This window comes from Mustela nivalis, assembly GCF_964662115.1.
Source record: "Mustela nivalis genome assembly, chromosome: 20".
NCBI classification, from domain to species: Eukaryota; Metazoa; Chordata; class Mammalia; order Carnivora; family Mustelidae; genus Mustela; species Mustela nivalis.
Genome location: NC_139039.1, coordinates 8717363 through 8744413, shown reverse-complemented (window position 1 = coordinate 8744413; position 27051 = coordinate 8717363). Strand labels below are relative to the sequence as shown.

The window sequence follows — 27051 nt, the reverse complement described above, 5'->3', positions numbered from 1 at the left end:
TATTTCCCAAAGAGCTTTATTCACTTTGTTCTAAAATTCTGAACGTGAGCAGGGAGGGGTTGCCAGGGTGAGGGAGGCAAAATAAAAAAGATCAAATTGTCCCCTCTAGTACCTAATGATACCCAGAAGGAAGAACTACAGGCTTTGAGGGCTGCCATGTCCTGAGGCATCAAGAAGACATATGGCAGAGTCAGAGTTCCTCTTCATTCAATGGGAACTTGAAGGGCAACATTGCCCTTTGAAACTCCCAGGTGCAGTTTCTCAAGCTCCCCTTGGGACATCAAAACACTGGTGCAAAGTGAGGTCAGCCCCAGAGCTCCTCACTCTCCCACTGCCCATTAGCAACCTGAAGAAGGAAGAAGAGAGGAGTCTGCACTATAAAGTGATCAGAGGAAAAGAGGGGAGCCGAAGGTGAATGTGTGTAAATGTGGGTATGTATGTGGGAGCCCACAGATAAACCCATCTGCACAAACACACTCATGTGCTTATATGACATAAAATCCAAAATTTCATCACAATTATATTACATATTTTTAATTATAGGGAAACAAGAAGATGGCAGTACACTCCAATACTATTCTTTGTTAATTTTTAACTTGAAAATTAATGCTACTAAAAAAAAATTTCCTTTTTTACTTGGTCCACATGCAAATGCAAGTTTTTGTGTAATGAAATTCATGCTAATGTAAACACGATTTTTCCTGATAAAAAGAGCCTAGGGTGGCTCAGTTGTTTAAGCATCTGCCTTCGGCTCAGATCTTGATCCTGGAGTCCTAGGATCGAGTCACACATCTGGCTTCCAGCTCAGCGGGGAGCCTGTTTCTCCCTCTCCCTCTGCCGGCTGCTCCCCTTGCTTGTGCTCTCTCTCTCTGTAGTAAATAAATAAATAAAATCTTTAAAAAAAAAAAAAAAAGAGTGGATCAAGACACTCTTTCCTCTCCTAGCCTGGGTCTGGTCTCAGACTCTTTCCAGCAAGAAGCTCCAGAAATCTAATTAACAACTGATGGATATTATTTTTTAATTAACTAATTAATTAATTAAAAAATAAAAGTCTAGAATGTTTCAAAATCAGCACTATTAATGAAAGAACGGACATACTGGAAAACAAGGAAACAAATGATAAACACAGTCAATGGGTTGAAACAAAAACTTTCACCAGCTTCATCAGTCTGGAAATCCACCTTCTCTAACATAACCAGGGGTGCGTGGTTGCTATTGTTACTCTTAAGTGGTGCGTGGTTGCTATTGTTACTCTTAAGTGTGCAAGAAGATGAGGAAGAGCAAGGAGGCAGAAGTAAACTGTACAAAGGAAAACCAAAGTAACACAGGTCCCCAAAGATAATTCTTCTGCTTGTATTTCCAGAGTGGCCAGTTCCATAATCAGATGAGGCAAACATTGACAGAATTTCTACTCTCCCATTGTGCTTTACAGTCATAACAAATGGTGTGATTCGTTTATATGGAAAAGTTCATCGAAAGCAAATGTAGAAACTAGGTTTGAACTCGGCTGCTCGCTGGTGCTCAAGCTATGCGTGTACCGGCTTAGGCATGGGTAAGATATGGAGAATAATTCTTACCTTTCAGGATTGTTTTGGGAATAAAAGAGTGCCATTGCCACAAAGAAACCACCAAGGAAAGGGTGAACGCATCTGCTGTTCACCACCCTATGCGCACGCACACATGGCACAGGTCTTACCCTGAGAAGCTTTGCCAGCACTTCCCATGCAGAAATAGAAAGGAACCATTCTTAAGAAACCCAAACAGACACACCAAGATTAGCATGGTAACAGGCATTTCTGCTCCCAGGGAAAAAGACCTGGTTACTGGAAGCAGCAAAGGGTCACCTTATTCCCCTGCCTGGCCAGGTTCTGATAAGAACCGGGATTAGGGGGTGCCAGAGCCCCCAAATCTGGCTAGGAATCTGCTGAGGGAAAGTCAGCCCCCGATGATGAGGTCAAGGCTGCATATTCAAGTCCCATAAGGAGATTTTTCCTGGCAACAATCTTCCTCCTGGCCCGACCCACGCATACATGTGTCCCAATGGATGGAGGAGCTATGTCTGGGGGTTGGGAGAAGCAACTAAATGCAATCTGTTCCCATCATCAGGAAGGAAGGAAGGAAAAAAAAAAAGAAAACCTCAAAACATTGGTCCTATTGACAATAAGGCCAGATGTCCTTTTCAAATATCGGTATCTGACAGGGGCAGCGATAAAGAAAGACTCTGGACTAAAGAGAACTGTATTCCTCAGAGAAAACATTCAATGGCTATAGTAAAAGTCAAACTAATGGTGGCTCACACATGATAGCTCATTTCCTCCACACCTAAGGAGCAAAGTGTAAATAATCCGGGACAGGAAGGCAGAGCCATCATATTAGGACTCCAGGTCCTTCAAGCACATGGTCCTCGCAGACTCAACATTGTAGTTTCCATTTTGTAATTTCAGCTGACTACTGTGGCTCTTCCATTCTGAGTACATTCCAGCCAGAAGAAAAGGAAAAGAGCAAGGCAAGGCACCAGATTACCCTGGTGTTTAAAGGTACAGCTAGAAAGCTGTGCACATTACTGGAGTTCACATCCCAATGACTAGAACCAAGTCATAAGGAACAGCAACACCTAGCTGCAAGGGAGGCTGGAAGTTGTAGTCTTATTGTGGGTGGCCATGTGGGTAGTAGATATATTGGTTTCCTATATCACTCACCACAAACTGAGTGATATAAACAGAGATTTATTCTTTTATGGTTCAAGAAGTGATATAAACAGAGATTTATTCTTTTATGGTTCAAGAAGCCAGAAGTCCAAAATCCAGATGTTGGCAGAACTGGTTCTGGAGGTTCTGAGGGAGAAACACCCCCAACCTGCTCCCCCAGCTTCCGGTGGCAGCTGACAACCCTTAGTGTTCTTGCCTTTGACTGCATCTCTCCAATTTCTGACACCATGGTCACACAGCCTTTGTGCTTCAGGATGCAAACCTTCCTTTCCTTTCCGGTGTATAGAGACACCAGTTATCTTAATGTGAGATTATACTGCTAAGATGCTATTTGCAAAGAGGGGCACATTCACAGGCACCAGGAGTTAGGACTAGGACGTCTCTTTCTGGAGCATATTATCCAGTGCAGCACAGGGGATTACTGTCAAAGGAGGAGGAGAGTGGGGGATACTGGTGAACGCCTGACACAGTACACTGGGAAACCGCATCATGGAACCTCCACCCAGAACTCACTTCCCTCGTCTAGTTAGTCTAGAAGTGAATCCAACCAGCATTCCCCTCTGCAAACCCTTCATTTTCTAGACAGTTCTCATGTCTTGTGTCCCCCACAGTCACCTGTTCTTATCCCACAGATCCACATCTGTACATGCCCTCCATGGTTCTCCCCTCAGCCCAGCCCCGTTTCAGAGGTTGGTGACTCCCAAGGCTTTTTCCTTTGCTCAGGAGTCAGTGGCAAATAGCTGCCACCCTGAGAAGTAGGGCCACATTATGGCTTTTGTGGGACCTACATGCTTTGCCTTCATGGGCCCTTTCCTCTATTAAAAAAAAAGTTAGGGGTGCCTGGGTGGCTCAGTGGTTAAGCCTCTACCTTCAGCTCAGGTCATGATCTCAGGATCCTGGGATCGAGGCCCGCAACAGGCTCTATGCTCAGCAGGGAGCCTGCTTCCCCCTCTCTCTCTCGGCTTGCCTCTCTGCCTACTTGTGATCTCTCTCTCTCTGTCAAATAAATAAATAAAATCTTTTTTAAAAAACATTTAAATGTACATCTTAATAGTTTGATAGTTTAAATTTTTATTTTATGAATTTTATATAATAGTATATTATATCATTTATATAATTAGTAATTATTTTAGAATTATAATTTTAAATATATGATATATTCTATAATAATACTTATATATTATAAATATAAATTATATTTTTCATAAATATAATATATATTGATTATAATTTTAAACATATTATATTGTATAATTATAAATATGTTTATAATTATAATTGTTATTAATTAATAATATAATATAGAATATATAAATTATTTTATATAATTTAAAGTTATATTTTATTGCTACATTTCTATAAAATTAATGTCTTTATTATTATATATTAATATATTATGTATTGTTATATATTAATATATTAATTATATATGTTAACATAGTAAATGAATATTTGGATGTTTATATTAAAATTATATATTATGACTACATTGCTATAAAAACCAATATATTTATATTATATATAAAACATTGTCTTCAACTGAAAAAATTTTTTCTCATCATTTCAAAAAATCTTTAAAAGTTTGTAGACACTGGGCACTGATCTCCTTGCTTAATGGTAAGTCATCTGAACTGGAGAGCATGTTAAAAGGAAGAGCAGAGACAGCAGCCACCAGATCTGATCACAACTTCTGATCAGAGAATGGGAAGCGATACCCACCACGTCCCCCTCCCCCTAACAAATTGTTCACTTTATTTGCTCTCACAACACCTTAGGGACATACAACAAGGCACATAACAACCCATTGTTAGGTCAGAAAGGGCAGCCTGCTTTCAGAGCTAAGAAACAAATTTCCTCACTCCAACTGTGTTGTCACCACTATTCTCAATCTCAGCATGAATTGGAAGAAACATGCCCACACCATACAACATGGTGGATACAAAGCCTTTATTGAAGGTTGAGAGAAACTGCCCGTTCTTCAACATCATGAACCGTTCAATCCTGCACCACAAATCTGACTAATCCCCAAATATATTTCATCCCATACTTGTCAATTCTATTATTTCCTGATGCATTTAGTTTCCACTCATAAACTGACCCAGAAGACATATTTGTGAGGATGACCAACTCATCCACTAAAACTCATGGATCCCATCAAACCTCTCAGTCTCAGGCAAACCAGGACAGTTGGTCAAGCCATAATGATATCTAGGTGTCATCCTCTGCTCACATTTATGTGTTTTGACCAATAAGATGAAAAGTGCTGAGAACTTTTTTAAAGTAGTGATTGTAGTTCTGGAAAGTTCAAGTGGAGAGTCCAATATTACCACTCAGCAAGATGTACCTGGCAGTAAATGTGGCCAAACCAAGTCCCCCTGGCTTTCATGGCATCTTCTGTGTGGAAAGGAATGGCTGTGATTCAGCTGCCTCTTTTCTGGGCTCCCTGGAACAGTCTCTTCTAGAAATATTTTAGATGAATTGCCAAAGGAGAAAAGGGAGTTGGGCTGTGGTCCTCAACCACAGTGCACTTAAGAATAAGTAGAACTTGTTAAAAGTATGTTTTTACTTTTAGCTTCAGAGAGTCCAAAAAGCAATCTTTCTAACAAGAACTCCAGCAATCCTGATGTACATAGTTAGTGGGTGGACCACACTGTTTCAAACTCAAGCAGGAAGGAAACCTGAGAGCTGCTCCTCATCCCAGTAAGAAAAGCAGAACTGTGCACTCATGAAAAGGGAGGCACTTAGTGGTAGGACTGCTGTTATCTAAAAAGCCTATACTTATAAATCTTGAGAATGTTGCAAAGCATATCTCAGTTATCAAGATAACTATGCTCTCTCTATATATATATATGTTGTGTCATACATTTACCTATAATGTATACAGACAATGACATAAACGAGATAACAGCCACTAAAGTGACTGTATATAATAGGCATTTAATACATATTTATTCAGGGCGCCAGGGTGGCTCAGTGGGTTAAGCCGCTGCCTTTGGCTCAGGTCATGGTCTCAGGGTGCTGGGATCGAATCCTGCATCAGGCTCTCTGCTCAGCTGGGAGCCTGCTTCCTCCTCTCTCTCTCTGCCTGCCTCTCTGCCTACTTGTGATCTCTCTCTGTCAAATAAATAAATAAAATCTTTAAAAAAAATACATATTTATTCATATATATCCCACGGTGATGTGTTTAACATATATGTATATTAACAAATCCATAGTCCTGTTTTGACCACGTTAACATGGCCATAAGATAACCAAATAGAGTTGACAAATGGGCAGTTGGGTATAGGAGACTATAACTCTGGAGTTTGGTCAGGGGTCAAGTTAGGGCTAAAGATACAGATTTAGAAAGTGATCCACATAAAGCTTGTAGCACTTCAATAAAGCACAAACCATGGGGGCTGGGATCTTGATGTTAAGTCAAGATCAAAAGCCCCATAACCTCACCGGCATGAGCTTGGCTCTGTACATGAATCCAAGAACCAATAAAGCTTAGGCTAGCCATAACCAGAAATTAGAATGTTTATCAGCTTAGAATATAGTTCCAAGGCCATGTGTGGAAGCCCTTTGAGGTAAAAAACCTAATTCATTCATAGCTCAGTACAGAAACTCTTGGGGCCAGGCAGAGGCAAGCACAGGATGATCACACAACCCAAGACACCAAAAGGAAAAAAATTCTCACCAACAACATCCCCAAGGAGAGATGCACTCAGACCAAAATCACAGAATATATGAGGAAGGCCAAAAACAGAGCAAGCAAACCCCACACTGCCAAACCCATCCCAAAAAAGAGGGAAGAAATTACATCTGCAGAACTAGAGATAATAGAACAATCTGAAAGAAACTTTGAAATTTGTTCAGTGGGAAATAGAAAATCATTTAAGGGTTTTAAGAAAAAGCTGAACAGGCTGAAAGTAGTGTTTTAGAATTACTAGGGTGGCAATGACATGGAGAAGTTAGAGAGTGGAGCAGCAGGAATAGCCAAGAGGATTTACACCATCTACCTACTGGAAGTGTTCTCTTCCTCTTCTGAACTCCCCTGAAATTAACTGGCACATCACTTATGACCTAGTGACCTCCCCACTTTAATCTGTGTTTTAATGCTACCTCCACATATATAAACCATATAAAGGAACTCGCCAAACTCAAAGCTCCTTTGCAGCAGAATAGATGATAGATAGGTACATAGATAGATACGTAAATGATAAATAGATGATGATAGATAGATACATAGACAGACAGACACCTTTCTATATCCCCCAGAGCACCTCACATAGTGTTCTGGGCCCATGGGAGATATTCATAAATAATGTTTCATAAATAAACAACCTGACAAATGAACAAAAGTTATGTTAAAATCTGATTGATGAGACCTTGCTCTGTGAACCTCTAACTTCAACTGGAACACAAAACCAAGCTGATGGCACATCATTAGTTTATCTCCCCAGGATCTGATTGGCTCCTAAACTTGTTCTCTTCTTAGCCTATGTGTATGTCAGCTGTCAGTGTATTTAAAAGTCAGCTGAATTCAGTGACAGCTTTAAACCCCGTAGCACTGATAAAAATCTTTTGCTATGTGTGGATTCCCTGGTGCAGATTGCTATATAACCTGTCTTCCCTTCAAATTGATTGTCACTCCATAGACTTTTGACTAATCATTATAGTAGGTCTTGCCCTAAATCCGACTACCCCCTTTCTAATTAGTTAGAACATTTCTCCTTCCCTCTTTGAAGAAAAAGTCCGATGTAATGGCCAGTGCCTGGAAAACAGCAATAACTTAGGAACTTATACAGGGGCACAAACTTGCCACACTGAAGAGCATAACAGCAAAGATGTTAGGATTTCCTGTGAGGCCCAGAGCCATGCTCATTTCCAGAGCTTTCCTTATTATGGTGGTGGTAATAATAATGAGGATGACAGTGATGCCAATGACACAAAGCTATTTTTTTTAAGATTTTATTTATTTATTTGACAGAAATCACAAGTAGGCAGAGAGGCAGGCAAAGAGAGAGAGGGGAGGAAGCAGGCTCCCTGCCGAGCAGAGAGCCCGATGCGGGACTGGATCCCAGGACCCTGAGATCATGACCTGGGCCAAAGGCAGAGGCTTAACCCACTGAGCCACCCAGGTGCCCACAAAGCAATCTTTGATTGAACACCCAATATCACCAGATATTATGTTGGGCATCTTTCATACAAGTTGGCATGTAATCTTCCCTAGAATCCAGTTAGGAAGGTACTAGCATGTCCTGCCTGTCCACCTTACAGATGAGAAAAGTGAAGATGAAGAGTTAAATAGACATTTTTGTAAAAATATAATAGGTGTCAAAGCCAAGATTCAAACCTAAGTCAGTGTGAATGCAGTTTACATTCTTTCCATTTCCTCACACTGCTTCCACTATATATGCCCATGCTCCAACAAAACACCCAGGGGCACTCTGAATAATTATCTCAAGGACTTCAGATGATGAACATGTGCTTTGGAGCTGGAACGTTTTCCCATGAGACTGGAATCATGAACAGGCACCAGCTTCCTGAGTTTTTATTCCAATTCTATTCATGACTTCTTCAAGAGAATGACTAAATAAATCTGGTCTTATCATGCTCCCTCCATTTCACTCCACTGAGAATGAACTGATCCAGTCCAGCTCCAGATTTTTGTGTCCGCTTCTGAAGCCAACTATCCACCCACATGGCCAAAGCAACTGCAAACAAACAGCTCTGGAAAGTTAATGGACTTCTTTGGGGATACAGAGTAAGACCATAATAGAAAAATCATAATCACAGCACATTCTAGTACTTGCATCATTGAAATCATCCATTGCCAGTGTGGTCCAAACACACTGTACTGGCTTGCTCTCTAAGACTCAAAGTAACTACAGAATTAATTATTTTAAATTAATTTTAATTAATTTATTTTAATTTATTTAAAATTAATTTTAAATATTTCAAGAAGCTTAGAATGAGTGATATTTTTTAATTACTCTACTAAGCACATGACCATCAACAAGACAATGGTCAATTCTGTGGTCAAGTCACACTATAATACTATAAATTAGTAAAAATACATGAATTACAGCTACTTGCAACAGCTACTTGAATCTTAGAAATATAATTACCGAGAATGCCAAGAAATAGTGTCAAGTGACTCAAAATCCAGAGGGGAAAAAACAAATAACAGAAAAAACAGTGATCCATATTAATTAGAGTTATCAGATAGTGACTTTAAAGAAACTATGATTGATATATTCAAGAAAATAAAGAAAAAGATAGCAAATTTTACCAAAGAACTGAATCTGTTAAGGGAAGAGTCAAATGGAAATCCTAGAAATAAACCAATAACATTATTGAAATTAAGAATTAACAGAGGGGTTCAAGAGCAGATTAGATATTTCCAAAGAGAGGATAATAAAGCAGAGAGGAAAAGGAATGAAAAAATGAGGGGTGAGGGGAGAGCATAAGAGGTCTAAGCACATGCTAAATACATCCAGTATATTTATCACTGGAGTCCCAGCTGGAGAGGAGAGAGATAATGGGATAGAAGCAGTTTTCAAAGAAATACTGGCTGAGAATTTTCAAAAAATGATGAAAACATCAAGCCATAGAATAAAGAACTTCTACAAAACCAAAGCAAGATTAATACAAGGAAAACCATGTTTAGATAGTCACAGAAATACTGCTAAAAACCAAAGCTAAAGAGAAGAATCTTAAAAGTAGCCAGGGAGGGGGAGAGGACACATATTTTTTTTTAAAAGAACAAAAATAAACTGACAACTAAGCAATAGAAAAAATGGAAACGATAAGACAGTTAAAGGAAATGTTTAAATTACTGCAAGAAAGCAATTGCTAACCTAAAACTCTATACTCAGTGTAAATATCTTTCACATATGAGGACATAATAAAGGACAAAATAAAAAAATTTTAGATAAACAAAACCTGAGAGAATTTATCATTAGCATATCTGCATTAGAAGAAACACTAAAATGATTTTTTGGGGCAGAAGATAAATGCTTCCAGATGGAAACACAGTAACACAAGAAGAGAGAACAGCAACTTTTGGTAAAATTTATGGATAAATCTAAATTAATATTCACTGTATAAAACAATAATACTAATATCTGTGGAGCTCAAAGTATATGGGGAATTAAATATGTGTTAACAATACCACAAAAAACAAAAGGAGAGTAAATAGAGTTAAAGTGTTATAACGTTGGGGTGCCTGGGTGGCTCAGTCATTAAGCATCTGCCTTTGGCTCAGGTCATGATCCCAGGGTCCTGGGAATCAAGCCCTGCATCAAGGCCCACATCGGGCTCCCTGCTTGGCAGGAAGCCTGCTTCTCCCTCTCCCACTCCCCCTGCTTGTGTTCCCTCCCTTGCTGTGTCTCTCTCTGCCAAATAAGTAAATAAAATCTTTTAAAAATAATAAAATAAACAATAAAGTGTTATAAGGTTATTGCACTGTCCAGGAAGTGATAGAAGTGATAGGCGTGTTCATTTAAGATAGGTTATAACAAAACAATCATACATGATGCAATCTCTGGGGTAATCACTAATGAATAATAAAAGAATGTACAAATAACAATCTAATAGAGTAGGGAAATGATTTTTTTAAATACCTCATTAAGCCAAAGGAAAGAAAAGAGAACAAAATTAACAAACAATGGAACAAATACAAGGTAAATAGTAAAATGATAGGTTTAAACCTTGCTGCCAGTAGTTACTTTAAATATAAATGGACCAAATTCCCCAATTAAAAGACAAGGATTGTAAGACTGGATAAAAATAAATAAAATCCAACTGTATGTTACAGGCATACCTCAGAGACATTGAGGATTTGGTTCCAGACCACCACAATAAAGCAAATATTGCAATAAAATAAGTTGGATGAATTTTTGGCTTTCCCAGTACATATAAAAGTTGTCTACACTATGCTGTAGTCTATTAAATATACAATAGCATTATCTTTTAAAAAGTGCATAATTTTAAAAAATGCTTTATTGCAAAAAATGCTTACCATCATCTGGGCTTTCAGGGGCCATAGATCACTATAAAAATATATCTAATGATAATGATAAAGTTTAAAATATTTTGAGAATTACCAAAATGTGACACAAAACACAAAGTGAGCAAATGCTGTTGGAAAAAAATGTCACTGATAGGCTTGCTCATCACAGGGTTGCCATGAACCTTCAATCTATAAAAAATGTAATATCTGCAAAGTGCAATAAAGCGAAAAGTAATGAAATGAGGTATTCCTGTACAGCAATACATCTTAAACATAAGATTACAGAATGAAAAGCTATGTGGAAGGTTTAAAACATAGCCACAAATCCTTTGATTCTCCTCATTAAAGGTGGGGGTTTAACCCCCCTCCCTTATTTGAACAGGTTTTTGATTCCTTCAGCCAATAGTATATGGCAGAAGTAACACTTTTTTTCAAGGGCAGGTCATAAAGGCTGGGCAACTTATGCCTTGTTTGATGAAGCATTTGCTCTTGGAGCTCTGAGCCCTCTTTGTAAGAGCCTGACTACCCTGAGCCTTACGTGCTATAAAAATGCCTGAGTTACATAGAAGGGGCATGGGCAGACAGTCCAGCAACACTCCTAGCTGAGCTCAGTCTCCAGTTAGCCTGGTCCAAGTACAAGATGTGTGTGTGTGTGTGTGTGTGTGTGTGTGTGTGTGTGTGTGAAAAATCTCCAGATGACTCTAGCTCCCAACCATTTAAGTCTTTCCAATCACAATTCCAGACATTGTAGAACAGAGATAAGGCATCTCTGCTAAGCTCTGTGCAAATTCCTGACCCAAAACACCTCTGAGTTGTTGGTTTATGCCACTGTTTTGGGGTGTTTTGTTATATAGTAGCAGATAACTGGAAAATGCTAAAACTAAAAGGATGGATGGAAAAAGATACACCAAGCAGAGATTATTCAAAAGAAAAATGTTGTGTCTAGACAACTATCAGACAAAGTAAACTTTAAGGCAAGCAATTTTATTAATTTCCATTTCCTAATAATAAAGTGGTTGGTTCAAGAGAAAAATATAGCAGTATTAAATGTGTGTACACATGGGGCACCTGGGTGGCTCAATAGGTTAAAGCCTCTGCCTTCAGCTCAGGCCCTGATGCCCGGGATCCTGGGATCGAGCCCCATATCAGGCTCTCTTGCTGAGCAGGGAGCCTGCTTCCTCCTCTTTCTCTCTGCTTGCCTCTCTGCCTACTTGTAATCTCTGTCTGTCAAATAAATAAATAAAATCTTTTTTTAAAAATTTGTGCACACATAACAACATAGCTTCAAAATATATAAAGCAAAAACTGACAGATCATAGATATTTACAAGTATGGTTGGAGATTTTAACATGGTCTTAGAGTATGTTGTGAAGGATAGACATCATTCAGAGTATATTCTCTGATAACACTGAAATCAAACAAGAGATCCAAAACAGAGAGATAACTATAAAATCTCTAGATGTTTAGAAATTAAAGAATATAATTTTCTAATTAACCCATAAGTCAATGTAAAAAAAAAAAACCTACATTAAAATATCAAGCTTCTAGCCAACAACAACAAAATACCATTAATAAAGAAAAAAGGCAAATTGTAAAATGGAATAGATATTTGCAATACATATGGAGATTAGAAAATACCCTCAAATGAATGGAAATAAAAATAACATCAAAAATTGTTGGATTCAATAAAATAGATATAGAGAAACAACCCACTATACCCACCAGAATGCCTAAAAAAATTTTAACTAACAATATTAAGTGTTGTCAAGGATAGATATGGAGGAACTAGAATTCTTACACACTGTTGGTGGACATGTGAATTGGTACAACCACTTGGGAAAATTCTTTAGAAGTATTTATTATAATATGTACATACCCTAAGACACAACAATTACACTCCTATTATACCCAACACAAATGTCCATTAACAGTAGAATGAAGGGGCTCTCTGCTTCTCCCCATGTGGCAGACAGCCACTTTTGGTGTAGTGCCAGCCACATCCCCCGATACACAATGGTGAAGGTCCGAGTCAACAGATTTGGCCATATTAGGTCACCAGGGCTGCTTTTAACCCTGGCAAACTGGATATTGACACCATCAGTGACCCCTTCATTGACCCAAACTACATGATCTACCTGTGTTGGTAGGATTCCACCCATAGCAAATTCAGTAGTATTGTCAGGAAATTTGTCATCAATGGAAAGCCCATCTCCATCCATGGAACAAGGACCCATCTTCATCTTCCAGGAATAAGACCCCACCAACACCAAAGGGAGTAATACTAATGCTGAGTATGTTGTGGAGTCCTCTGGGATCTTCACCACCATGGAGAAGTCTAGGGCTCACTTGAAGGTGGGATCAAGAAGTCATCATCTCTGACCTTCTGCTGATATCCCCATGTTTGTGATGGCCATGAACCATGAGAAGTATGACAACTCCCTCAAGATAGTCAGCAATGCCTCCTACACCACCAACTGCTTAGCCTTCTGGCCAAGGTCATCCATGACAACTTAGGCATTGTGGAGGGACTTGTGACCACAGTCTATGCCATAACTGCCACCCAGAAGACCATGAACAGTCCCTCTGGAAAAGTGTGGTGTGATAGCCAAGAGGATGCCCAGAACATCATCCCTGCTTCTACTGGTGCAATCAAGGCTAAGTTCACCCCAAGCTGAACTGGAAGCTCACTGGCATGATCTTCTGTGTCCCTGCCCCCAAAGTGTCAGTTATGGATCTGACCTAATGCCTGGAGAGAGTTGCCAAATATGATGACATCAAGAAGGTGGGAAAGCAGGGATCCTGGGCTACACCGGGTCATCTCCTGAAACTGCAATAGTGATACCCACTCTTCCACCTTCGATGCCAGGGCTGGCATTGTCTTCAATTGTAAGCTCTTTTCCTGGTATGACAATGAATTTGACTATAGCAGTTCGGTGGTAGACCTTATGGTCCTCATGGCTCCAAGGAGTAAGAGCCCCCCACTGGACCACCAGCCCTAGTTAGAGCAAGAGGAAGAGAGCTGCTGGGGAGCCCTTGCCCCAACTCATCCCCCAACACACTGAGTATTTCCCAACCTCTACACAGTTCCCATCCCAGACCCCCTAAAGAAGGGGAAGTGTTTGGGGAGCCCTATCTTATCTTGTACCATCAATAAAGTATACTGTACCCAGCCAACACACACACACACACACACACACACACACACACTAGAACAAATGAGTAAATATGATGTAATACCACTCAACCATGAAAAAGAAATGAACTACTAACACGTATAACATCATGGATGAATCTTACAAAGATAATGCTGACTGAAAGAAGGCAGACATGAGAATACATACTTAATAATTCCAAAACTTGTCTATGGTGATATAATTCAAAACAGTGGTTACTTTGCAGGGAGACTACGGAGAGAATTGACTGGGAAGGGATACAAGGGAAGCTTCTAGAATACTAATCATATGCCATATCTTGATCTAGGTATGGTTACATAAGTGTATACTTTTGTAAAAATCAGTCAAGCTATGCACTTAAGATTTGTGCATTTTATTCTTTTTTATGTTACACTTTAATTTTTTTAGTTTTTTAAAAAGCAAAGGGATAATAAACACAAAATTCAGGAGAGTGGCCACTTCTGAAGGAGAGCCCATGGAAGGGGATAAGGAAGAAGTATACAGACACTTAAAGTTTACATTCCTGATGCATAAAATACCCTTCTGTATATATCAAATATCACATTAAATGTGAAAAAAATCTTTTAGTAAAAACAAATTATTCAAACAATTTAAACCCATGTGCTAAACTCAGGAAGAATTTTTAAAGTAAAATTAATATAAATTATTTTCAGTGATATTTAAATACAGGAAGACAATGCATTAATATAATGAGTGTCTTCCTCGCATGGTGCTGGTTGTACTTTCAAGAGGTCCCTCTGTCTGGGGTAGAGCACTAAGAATGGTGGGCATCACTGAGTATATACTGTCTGTTGGGTACTGTTGTGAATGCATTACATGCATCTAATTGTCACATAACCCTATGAAGCCAGTACTGTTATCACCTCAAATGAACAGATGGGGTAACACACACAGGGAGTTCAAGTGATTTGCCCATGGCCTCACAGCAGGCAAGCCTGAGAGTCAGCCTCTGAAGGCTGGTTTTGAATTGCCCTCTGGTTTAGAGCCTGTTTGTTTCACCCCTGCACTGCTCTGCCTCTTCTTATAAGAGGCACATCCCTGATTTCTGGAAGTTCTCAACCATACCCGACTCCTGACAAGGCCTGAAATCGAGTTCCAGAGTTTTATAATACCTGCCTCAGAGAGAGGGGTGTTGTGATGTGTCCATAATTACAACTACAATGAATTACAGTGTCATTACCGCCAATAACAATAACAATAAACATTAAGCCCACATGGCACTACATTACAGAATAGATTTAAAGGTTGCCATGATTGAACTGTTACCATGTTTCCTAATTTCAGACCTTCACTAAGAAAGAAGTAACCCGGATAAATTACCTTTTCTCTGTGAACTCTCTCCTGTCCTTTTCTGGCTTATAACCCCTACCACTTTAAACGATGCATGTGATTTATTCATGATGTGTATCTTACCTCTCCTCCAGGATGATAGGATTCATTTCTGATTCTTCCTTGCCTCCCATTACTTAGACATAGTAGGTGCTTAGCAAATATCCCTGTAATCAGTGAACGCATAATAAATAAATAAAAATTAGGTCAAACACCCCAGTTCTTTATAAAAGCTTCCACATAGAGGAGCCTGGGTGGCTCAGTGGGTTAAAGCCTCTGCCTTCAGCTCAGGTCATGATCCTAGGGTCCTGGGATCAAGCCCTGCATCGGGCTCTCTGCTCAGCAGGGAGCCTGCTTCCTCCCCTTTTTCTGCCTGCCTGCCTCTCTGCCTACTTGTGATCTCTATCTGTCAAATAAATAAATAAAATCTTTTAAAAATATAAATAAAAGGGGCACCTGGGTGGCTCAGGCGGTTAAGTGTCTGCCTTTAAGCACAGGTCTTGATCTCAGAGTCCTAGGATTGAGCCCCACATCAGAATCCCCACTCCGTGGAGAATCTGCTTCTCCCTCTCCTTCTGCCTCTGCTTCCCCAGGTTGTGCTCTCTCTCTGTCAAATAAATAAATAAAATCTTTAAAAAGACCTTGCCCATCATATTTGCCGCCGTATCTCCAGGGCTTAAAGAACCTCTAAGTTGTAAATATTAAATATCTGTAAATGTTGGTTGAATGAATGAAAATATGAAGGATAAATCATTCTCCCACATTGTAAAGTAGCTGTAAACCATTCCTCATCTCTGTGAAAGGTCTCCCACTCTGGATGGGTCGACATGTCCATCAGCTCAGAGGAATAAGGAATACATGCTGCTGGGTCTTGGTGATGGGATGAATGAGTTTATAATGGAGTGAGGGGTGGCTGGCTTGAGAGAAAACCCTTCACACTGATCCAACCACGTGGCAGTGGTGGTGGTGGCCTGTGCAGGAATTGCAGCAAACTATTCTTATTACATCATCCTAGAGACGATGACGATAAATGTACATGGCTTGAATGTCTTTCAGATTTTTTGTTTCCCTGCTTGGTTGAGATATAATTAACATACAACATTGTTTAAGTTTAAGGTGATAGATTCATCTATTGTAAAATGCAACATATATCACCATATTGAGAGCTGACACCTCCATCTTGCCCTAGCACGACCATTTCTTTTGGGGCGAGAACATTTAAGATCAACTCTCTTAGCAAACTTCAGACATACAATATAGTGTTTTAACTAACTGTATTAACAATAGTTAACTAATAGCATTTTAATATGCCATAAATTAGATCCTTAGAACTTACTCATCTTATAATCATCTTATAACCAGAAGTTTATACTCTTTGACCAACATTGGTCAACTATCTCTCCAATTCCTCAACTCTACCAGCCCCTGGTAATCACCATTCTAGTCTGTTTTTATGAATTCAATTTTTTTTAGATTACACATATACATGACATCATACATTATTTGTCTTCTCGGTCATTTTTTTCACCTAGCATAATGCCCCCAAGATCCATCCATGGTGGATCCATCCAAATGGCAGGATTTCCTTCTTTCTCTTGGTTAAATCATATTCCACTACACACACACACACACACACACATCAATTACATCTTTACCCATTCATCCACTAATGGTCCCTTAAGTTGTTTCTACATCTTGGTTACTGCGAATAATACTGCAATAAACAGGAGAGTATAGGCATTTCTTGGAGATCCTGTTTTTATTTCCATTGGATACATGCCCAAAAGTGGCATTGCTGGATCCCCTGGCAGTTCTATTTTTAATTTTTGAGGAACCTCCAGAGTATTTTCCACACTTGCTGCATCAATTTACATTCCCACCAGCAGTGCACAAGACCTCCCTTTTCTCTACATCCTCACCAGTACTTGTGATCTCTTGTCTTTTTTGATGATGGCCATTCTAACAAGAGTGTGGTGTTATCTCTCGTGGTGGTTTTGATTTTTTTTTTCCCTGATGATTAGTGACACCAAGCATCTTTTCATGTACCCCTTGTCCATTTGTTTGTCTTCTTTGGAAAAATATCTATTCAGTTCCTCTGCCAATTTTTTAATTGGATAGTTTGGGTTTTTTTATTGTTGTTGTTGGTTTGATGTGGGGTGTGTGTGTGTGTGTATGTGTGTGTGTGTGTGATAAAGCTGTCTGAATTCTTTATACATTTTGGATATTAACCTCTTATCAGATAAATGATTTGCAAATATTTTCTCCCATTCAGTAGAGAGCCCTTTCGTTTCACTAGTGGTTCCCTTTGCTGTGCAGAAGCTTTTTAGTTTGATGTAGTCCCTTTGCTTATTTTAGTTTTTATTGCCTTTACTTTTGGTGTCAAATCAAAAAAAAAAAAAGTAGCTCATGGAGCATACTCCCTACATTCTCTTCTAGGAGCTTTAAGGTTTCAGGTCTTCAATCTTTAATCCATTTAGTGATTTTTGTATATAGTGTCCGTTGAGGTCCTGTTTCATTCTCCAGAATTTTCTTTGTCTAGTTAGAAGTCGCCTAGGCTGGACGTCAAGCTCCATGATAGGGTCGGGGAAGTTCTCTTCTTCAGTCTTTCCTGCTCCACTTCCATTTCTTGATTTCTTTGGCATATCATTCTATCAATGGGGAAAGCCTGTGATGGCCATTCTTAAATATGAAACATCACCATTCAGAGTGAGCTATGCCTTGGGGTAGCTCTGGAACAGCCATTTGAGGAAAAGACTGTTCTTTCCTGCCCTTGAAAAAGCAGGCCTTGTTCTCCTGGGTGGGAAGCTTGACCTTCTTCCTGACTCCTCCCCTGCTCTTCACCTCCTACCCAGCTCCTCCTTCTAGCCCCCAACACATCTGTTTCATCTCCTCTTCCCCCTACCCCATCTATCCCTTCTGGTCTGCAGTGAGGAGGCATGCCAGAGTTTGATCTCAGAGCAGAAAGAATCCACAAAACAAGCCACAGAGTCTAACAGAAATGCTCTGGAACAAATTGTTTCTCAGCGACTTGCTCAGAAGAGTGATCAGAACCGGAGACTACAGCCCAGTTTGTTCCTTCATATCCTTTTACTGCAAAAGACCAAGTTCTGACCAGCACGTATTTTTTTTAAATTTTTTTTTTTATTATTTATTTGACAGACAGAGATCACAAGTAGGCAAAGAGGCAGGCAGAGAGAGAGGAAGGGAAGCAGGTTCCCCGCTAAGCAGAGAGCCCGATGCGGGGCTCGATCCCAGGACCCTGAGATCATGACCTGAGCTGCAGGCAGAGGCTTTAACCCACTGAGCCACCCAGGTGCCCCCTGACTTGCACGTATTTTGATGTCTGATCCAGGGCATCGCTTAGCAAAACCCCTGAGTTTCTGCACCCCCCCTCCCCACCACCATTCCCTTCGCTAAGTGACTTGGGGCGGGTGCGGGAGCAGGGGGAATGAGAGGAGAGCTGGGGGAACAGCTCACTCCCTGAGACTCAGAACCCAGTGTCTCAGAACTGGCATCCAGTACACCTCCCGCTCTTCTAAAGGCGTCTATTCGTTCTTAGCATTCTGGGTGAGTTTTTATGGCACCTGTCTCAACCACATGGGCCTCTCCATCCAGTGACTTCTATCTTAGCCTGTCGTCTCAGGCTCTCTCTCTCTCCCCACTTCCGGCGCCGTGGTCACCCGGTGGATCTATCTCGGCGTGTCCGTCCCGCCGCAGACCTCTTCCCCACCCCCCTCGGGGCCCCGGACCCGGAGCGCCCAGCCTCGCCCGCGCTCCCGGGGCGGCGGGGAAATGCCCGAGCGCGCGGCTCGCCGCGCCGGGCGCTTTCATCCCGATCCAGGTGGCGGCAATCCAGGACAGGATTTACGGGGCCCTGACCCTGAGCCGTCAAGAAGGAGCAGCCAGATTAATGGGGTGGGCGGGCTGGGGTAATAATCGTTTGTTTGATGTGACAAGCCTGATAGGCGTTGATTTACTTACAGACTGATGGGCTTTTAATTGAGCACCTCCATCCCAGTCACTTCAAAGGCAGGGGAAGTTGACAAGGGGCCCCTTGCACCGAGGGTGCCCGGTGACTGACAGCCCCCCTCCGCGGACGCTCGGCTCGGCCCGCGATTGGGCCCCGCGGACCCGGCCCGGCCCTCTGGCAAAGTAACACATTTTCGGTGTAACTCAGAAATGGCCTTTTGTCTGCTGCCAAGGGGGGCAGGCCCGGCTCGGCAGGCCGCGCGGCGCGCGGGAGGGCGAGGGCCGGGAGCCGCGGGTGGCCGCCCGGCTCTCCCCGCCCCTCGCCGGGCCGCGCGGCTCCCACCTCCTCCGCCCTCGCCTCACTTCCTCCCGCTTCCCAAACCCGCACTCCGCTCGGCCCTTCCCGCCTCCCCGCACCCTGCTCCTTCCTCCGCCCACTTGCTCCTTCCTCGCCCCCTCTCGGGAAAGGCGGAAAAAGGTGGAGTCGGCGTCTGCGGTCCCCGGAGTGGCCTGTGACCCGGCCCGTCCCGTCCCCGGACAGCCACCCTGCTGCCCCTGTCGCGCCTTCAGATCGGGGCACCCTCGGCCTGGGAGGCCAGGCCTCCAGGGAAGGGGCAGGGGCCACAGACCTCCGTGACTAAGGTCCAGCGGGACTTCCAGCCCGTTCTCCTTTGGTCCAGAAGAGGCTTTCATAACACAGGCTTTTACTCTGCTTGGAATATTAGGAAATGTCCTTTATCGGGAAAGTTCTGTCAGAATGGATTTGTTTTGGTTTTGTTTGTTTGCTTTGTGTAGTTAAGTTCTGATTTCCTGGCTGCTGAACTTGACTTGGGCGGGGAGGAGGACGTGCCCAGGACTCTCCGGTGACGTCTGCTCACCTGCTGCGCCCGGGATGGCGTCCAGGACGAGGCGACCCGGGAGTCGCGGAGGCTGGGACCCCACCCACCCAGGGGGCGGAGTCCCTGAACTCTAAGCGTGGGGCCTCCAAGCGTCCTCCCTGGGCGGGGTGGTTCTGTGAGACCCCTTGAGGGAGGCTCCAGCTTCAAGTTCTAAGTCAAGCCGCTTTAGTGACTGCCCAAGACTGTGGGCAAGGTCCTCCCCTGCGTTTTCTTCTTCTTCCCCCTGTAGTGACCCGTCCCAGCTCAAATAGCCAGGAAGGAAATGAGAGAGCAAGAAAGACAACAATAATAACTAGAAAAGACAACAATAATAACTAGAAAGACAACAATAATAACTCACATTTGCATAGCACTATTTAGTTTGGAACACACTTTCGCCTCTATTATATTAATTGGTCTTTTAACTGTGTGAGGTAATAAGTGTGCTGTCCTTTTGCCCATTTAGACAGATGATAAAACTGAGACTCAAAGGATAATGTGCTCCCAAGAGACAAAATCGCATCCCAAATTCAGGGACATTAAGACATAAACCATGTCCCAAACTCCCTCCAAATCAGCTCCTTCCTTCACAGCACATCACTGCATCCCAGAGACTATTGTCTCCCATTCTTTTTGAAGCTGCTTTTTCTTACTCCAGGTAAGTGGTTAATCTTGTTTCCCTCCCTTGTTTTCTCTTTTCAGGCCCTCCCCTGGCCCTCCACCCTCCTGGTCTGGGTGTCCAAGGACAGAGCATCCCACCTACCTTTGGGAGGCCAAATGTGTCCCTTAGTCTCTGCCCCAAAAGCCACTTCCAAGGCTCCCTGAGACCATGATGCGCCGTTAAGACCTGCTGCCCCAGCTCTCCTCCAGCATCCGTGTATAAAATGGCCATAGGCGAAGCCCCTGTGCATTGTGTTCTCTACTCAAACACATTCCCTGAAGTTGTCCATTGCCTATCATCTCAAAGCCAACAAAACACATGTTTCTCCTGACCTGCTGGAAGGGTAGTTGCTACTACAGAGCTGAGCCCTGGGACAGAGGCTTCAGAGAAACTAATCATCTTTCCCTTTCTGGCTTCTATGCCTTGGACGGATTTCCACTGATGGACTGAATACCACAAGACGTGGTCTGTTTACATGTCGGTGTCCTCCCTGGAGTCCAGGGACAAGTATGCATCTTCTCATCTTATATCCCCCGTGCCCAACGCTGAAATATTACAGAAACTCTTGTTGCTGAAATGGTTATCGAAAGGCAGTATAGTGTCTGGGTGAAGTCAGATAGCCTGGGATCACATTCCCAGCCCCACTGCTTGCCAGCCACACAGCCTTCAGAGAGGTCATTTCCATTTTGCATGCCTCCGTTTCCTCATCTGTAAAATGGGACAAAAAGAGCACCTACCTGGTGAAGTTATTGTGAAGGCTGAACGGGTTAATAACCTATGTCATCTAATCCACAATGCACTGGAGTTTTAGATCTCACAAGGAAAGAAGAAAAGGCTGTGAAACAATCTGTGACACAATGCTTTTTATCAATGTCAGAGATGTTTAAAAGTGTTTAAAATGTCTACATAAAACCCTTAGAGGGGCGTGTGGGTGGCTCAGTCAGTTAAGTGTCTGCCTTTGACTCAGGTCATGATCCCAGAGTCCTAGGATCAAGACCCTACCCCACCCCCCTACCCCCACCACCCCCCCCCACGTTGGGCTCCCTGCTCAGTAGGGTGTCCCAGTCTCCCTCTGCCTCTCCTCCTTGCTCATGCTCTCTCTCTCTCTCTCAAATAAAGAAAATTAAATGAAAATAAAAACACTTAGAAGAGTAGCTATCTAAGTGAAAGCTACTGCTCTTGTTGAAATGTATTCTAACAAAAGCCACATGATGAGTGAGTTAGTCCTCACTTTTTTACAGACGAGGAAACAGAGATTCGGATTGCTAAAGGAGCTTGACTGAGCTCGAAGGGCAATGAACCCTCCGCAGGCATGGCAGGCATTTAAAACCTGCCTTTGAGGTGCAGTAATCTACAGTTATTACAATAGCTGGCAGTCGCCCACCACGCTCCCCGGGAGTTAGGAGCTGGGTTTTGTTCTCAATTGCATTAGCTTTCCTTAATCTAAATTTCTTCCCTCTCTGGTATAATAACTCTGCTTCTTCCTCCCCCTCCTCCTTTGTACTTAGCTCTGATCTTGTTACTTTTCTGTTAATGGCTTCAGGTTCTACTGTATCTGCAATTTGAATTGTAAGCGACCTCATATCTTTTATGGCGGTAGGGGGGTATAAATAAATATAAAGGTCATGATCAGCTTTTAAAGATGACATGCAGCAAGAAAAAGTGAGAGGGCATATGGCCACGATTGCACGTGGGAATGTATATGTGGACACCCTGAGGGACTGCCCACAGTGCTCCCTCCAGTGCTACCCCAGAGAGAATCTGATGCTAGGTGTCCCAGTGCAGGTCAGAGCTCAGCAGGCCCCTACACCTGGGGTAGCTGTCACACCAGACTTTTTTCCCATAACCCAACGAGAACTACAGAGTGGAAAGGCAGAGGATCTTGGGAAGTTCTGGGGGCTGGAGGCAGTGAACTTTTCTAGGACATTCTCTGGCTCTCCTTGGTACCGCCTGCCTCGGTCCCAAAAAGATGCCACTTGGCCACTTGTGCCCACCATTTCCCCACATGAGGAACCCCAGTATTCTACCTCTTCTGTCCAGCTCATAATACTCCCGTTAAAAGATAATGGATACAATAGGGCATAGTATCATACCGAGGTTTTGCTTCCCAAGTCGGGAGGCCAGGGGCTGGCTAGAGAGTCATATTTGTGAATTTGCTTGGATTTTAAAGGATGGGATCCGGGTGGAGAGGGCTTTTCCAAAACTTCTCTCAACTCTCCCACATCAAAAGCTGGGTGAGCAAGGCAGTTTGAGAAGGACGCCTGCACAGGGCACGGGGAGCTTTGCCACGGGAAGCAGGGAGAACACGCCATCCTTCAGTAGCCCTGAATGGAGCCTACTGTTCTTCCTCCAAGATTGAATAAAATGTATTCTATGCTCAGATCTACCAGATAAAGAAAGAATATATCAACAAAGACGGGGAAAGACGAAAATGGTTGTTCAGCGATCCATTCACGTACGTGTAGTTCATCTCCAAGGCTTCCAAGAAAGCAGCTGCGCACCAAATCCCTTCCGACGCTGTCGGTATCTGAGCCTCCTGGGAGATAATCCTCTTAATGGAATATTTAAGAAATCGGATATAAATCACCAACCTTTTATCTCACCTGAAGATCCGTCCTCCATAGGGCGGGTGATGGCGGATGGCGCATACGTCTATCTACATACGGTCGGTGGCAGGTGTCTTTGTGAGTGGATGTTGCCATGTTTTTAGGCTCGTTATGCTTTTCAATATCTAAATCTATTTTAGTTTTCTGAAGATAGGGGTGTAAGATTATAAATCTTAGAGATCAGAGCCCAGAAAACAGCTGCACCTAGAGACAATTAAAACACACATCCCTGGGAGAAACCTTTTTGGTCATTTGCAACCAACAAAAATGCCTATTATTATGACACGCTCATAAATAACGAGTTTGGCATATGCTTTAGTACCAAACAGAAGATGAATAAATTAAATTTGATTTACAACCTTTTTTCATTTTTATTAGCACTGCTCTGAAGAGTTTATGTAAGGGACGTGCCAGAGCAGTTATGCCAAATGTTTTAAGGCGTTGGTATTGATATTATATAAATTAAGGTGTTTTAATTTGCATTCTTTAATTAACTAAATACTGGCAGAAAAATAAAACACAAGGGCAGCCCTGACTTATTGCTTCTATTAAACTGCTGACGTCTCTGAAAAGATGCTTTAAGTAATCCAATTCATACAGAGAGCAGGAGGAAGGGGTATTAACACTCTGATTTGGCAAAACACATCGGGGTTGAAGAAACCAATATCCTGCTTTGCTTGCACAGTGGTTAAGGTGGTGAGTGTATTCTAAGAAGGTCTGCATCAGTGTCCCCAAGGAAGAAGTGGTCAATGTTTTTTTTTAATTGTGCATCCTGCCCAGGTCTGGGCGGAAGGGTCAAGGGGCAGCCCAGCCCTACCACCGGGTATGAGCAGGTTTCTGGCCTGTATCACTGCCAATCTAAAAAGGGAAAGCTGGTTGAATAAAGCCAGTGGATCCCAGGTCAACATGATCAGGTCCAAAAACCAAGGAAGGAAAGAGTTAAAGATCCTTCAGTACACTTAGCTTCTTCTCCTCAATGCTCCCCATCTCATGTAGGCCCCAAGCAAAACCAAAAACAAACCCAAAAAAACCTTCCAAAAAGATGTGCCTGGAGTATTTCAATTCCTTTCCATGCCCTGAGTCCTGTCTTCAGCTCCAGAGACTTCCTTAAAATTCACTCTTACAGTGAGGGCAGTAACTACTTTCTCTTCCAAGTCAGAATGAACTTCTCCCTACTTTCCCTTCTTTGCTCTTCATGTTTGCTCTCGGTTTCTCCTCTCCTGTAGGGTCAGAATCAACCCTGGTAAGGTCTCAGCTTCTGTGATTCTTGCTCCAAACGTGTAGGGAGGGACAGCTGTAAGAAGGAGATCACAGTTTCCCGCGTTGGCCGTAGGAAAGAGGTTTCTCCTAAAACAAAGGCGAGAACATTTTATTTCTCTTCCCTAAACCCACAGGAAAAGAGCCGTACAAAAGCCCATACTGTTCTCTCCCCATTTGAAGGGTATCCGACTTGGATCCTCTGCTGGGACCACCAAGCATCATGTCCAGGGTGGGGATCTTGGGGCTTCACAGACACCTGTTGAGTTGATTGGAGACACCACACAGGGAGAGGTGGGGCTGGGGAGCACAACTTGGCTCTCTCCTGGCCCCTACACTGCCTGTACCCTTGCATATGGCACCAGCACTGTGTCTTTGGAAAGCCCAATAAGAAGCAGGTCAAGGGCAAGCCCAAGCAAGCCCAATGGTCCAGGCCTCCGAGTCCTGTCCTTATGCAATGTCCCTACCCCAGTTTTCTTCCTTGAGGCTTTTCTTGACTCACTCCAGAAATAAAGGATGAATTCCAACTTTTAATAAGGAAAATACCGGTCTCCTTTGCCAGCATCCTATCCGCCCGCCCCACCCCCTCCAAAAAAAAAATCGCACTTTCTTGTCGTTTTCCATCTTGCAACTCTGTCAGTTGTTTTAAAACAACTGTTTTAAAACATGTCTCCTGTCACAAATATGATTGTCATCATGCATTTTTACTGCAGTGGTGAAAATTTCACCCAGCTTTGAGAGAGGGGAGGGACCCCTGAGAGCCCCTTCAGGCCTGCCTCAGGACAGGAATGAACAACAGGAAAACGACACCGTCATGGTTTTGAACTACTGTGGTTTTTCTGGTTGTGGCTGTCTGCGTTGTTTGCTTGTTTTTTGTTTTACTCAATCATTTGTTCATTTTTTTTTCTTAATTTAAGGAAATTAATGAGAAAAATGAACACAGCCTGGCAGAAAGCGGTTGTGTTGAACTTATCAATGACAGGCCCTGGGAGACATGTGAGAGTTGCTTCGGGATGCCTGAGGAAAGTTCTTCAAGATGTTAGAATTTTACTTTAGACATCCTGGAATGTAAATCCATCCTGATTCCAAGAGCTTATCAACACTCTGCCTGGTCCCGATGGTTCTTCCCATTGCCACAGGGTCAAGGTTATGAAGGAAAAGTGAGCTTTTGACTCAGAGGCCCAGGCCTAGGACCAGAAGTGAGAGGACCGGAGTACAGCTCCTGCTGGGAGTCTTGGCAAAGCAAAGCTGCAAGCCTTGTTGAGAAATCACACACGCGTGATGTTTCGTACCTTTGAATTTTACAGGTAATACCTCTTCAAAAATAAAAATAAAATGAAAACTATCTTGGTGAGCACGTGACTAACAGTAAGTGTTGATTTCATAATTCGATGTCTTGCAATCCTTCACAAGCCTCCTTCTGGCTGGGTCTGGCGATGAACCTTGACTTAATGCTACCAAAACCATTTCATGCATTGTCTTTGACACAAACCTTTGCCTTTCAGTGAGCATAAACCAGTTAAGTCTAGATGCTACAGAGTTCTTATTGGGGCTCACTGACTGGAAAGTTGGCTTTATTAAAAGATGTACTTGCCAATATCTTGGACTCTTTTAGGCCAGACTTGAATATTCTTCTCCTCCTTTTTTCCTACTAAATGAGGGAGAAGGTTGGAAGGGGTGAAGCCAGGGTCATGAGAAGCATGCGTGTTTTGTTTATTTGTTTTGTTTTTTGTTTTGTTTTTCATTTCCATCTTTCAAGTTCTCCAAATGAATGTGACCAGAAGGTCCCAGAGGTGTCCCCCAGGTTTCCTGGGGGAACTTCCAGTTCACCCCAAGTACCTCCTCCCAACCATCTTAAAGGGAGTTTGTTTTGAACACATAGAGTTTTTGCCCATGTGCTCCTAAGAATATCACCCTATAATCTATTAGCCCACACAGAAAATGATATATACCCTATATATACCCTTATACACGTATCTGGTAAATCACAGCATCAGCAAGACGAAAAAGCATCCCAATGTCCACCAGGAGGGGACCAGTCACATAAACTGTGACACATCTGTGTAACAAAGCCAAGAAACTAAAAAATAAATAGATATGAGGCAATCTCCAACACATATTTTTTTAAAGCAAATGCAGAATGATTTTTTAATACGTCACCATCTGTGTATCAAAGGAAGAAAGAATATACACGTATATGCTAATATATATATGAAAGATCTCTGGAAAGATGGGCCATAAACTCACAGCCCCAGTGCACTGGGGAGAGAAACGAGCTGGCAGGAGGGAGGTATTTTCACTGTACATTCTCATAGCTTTGGAATTTGGCGCCATGGGAATGCACTTTGTCATAAATAAATGAATACAATTTTTCAACAAAATAAAAAGTAATTTAAAGCACGTTCAGAGGCAGTTCATTACGTAAATCCCCACTCTGAATGGACAGCTAG

General features: G+C 42.3%; 2 long non-coding RNA genes across 2 annotated transcripts; one reads left to right on the top strand and one right to left on the bottom strand.

Annotated features, from left to right (window-relative positions):
• LOC309855335 lies at positions 1–20005 on the bottom strand. Its single transcript, XR_014306728.1, has 3 exons — positions 19829–20005; positions 15315–15397; positions 1–346 (listed from the first exon to the last, which is right to left on the bottom strand). It is a non-coding gene; the product is annotated as an uncharacterized lncRNA (long non-coding RNA).
• LOC309855337 lies at positions 18564–25900 on the top strand. Its single transcript, XR_014306730.1, has 3 exons — positions 18564–18797; positions 23120–23403; positions 25519–25900. It is a non-coding gene; the product is annotated as an uncharacterized lncRNA (long non-coding RNA).
• Positions 25901–27051: the final 1151 nt, after the last annotated feature.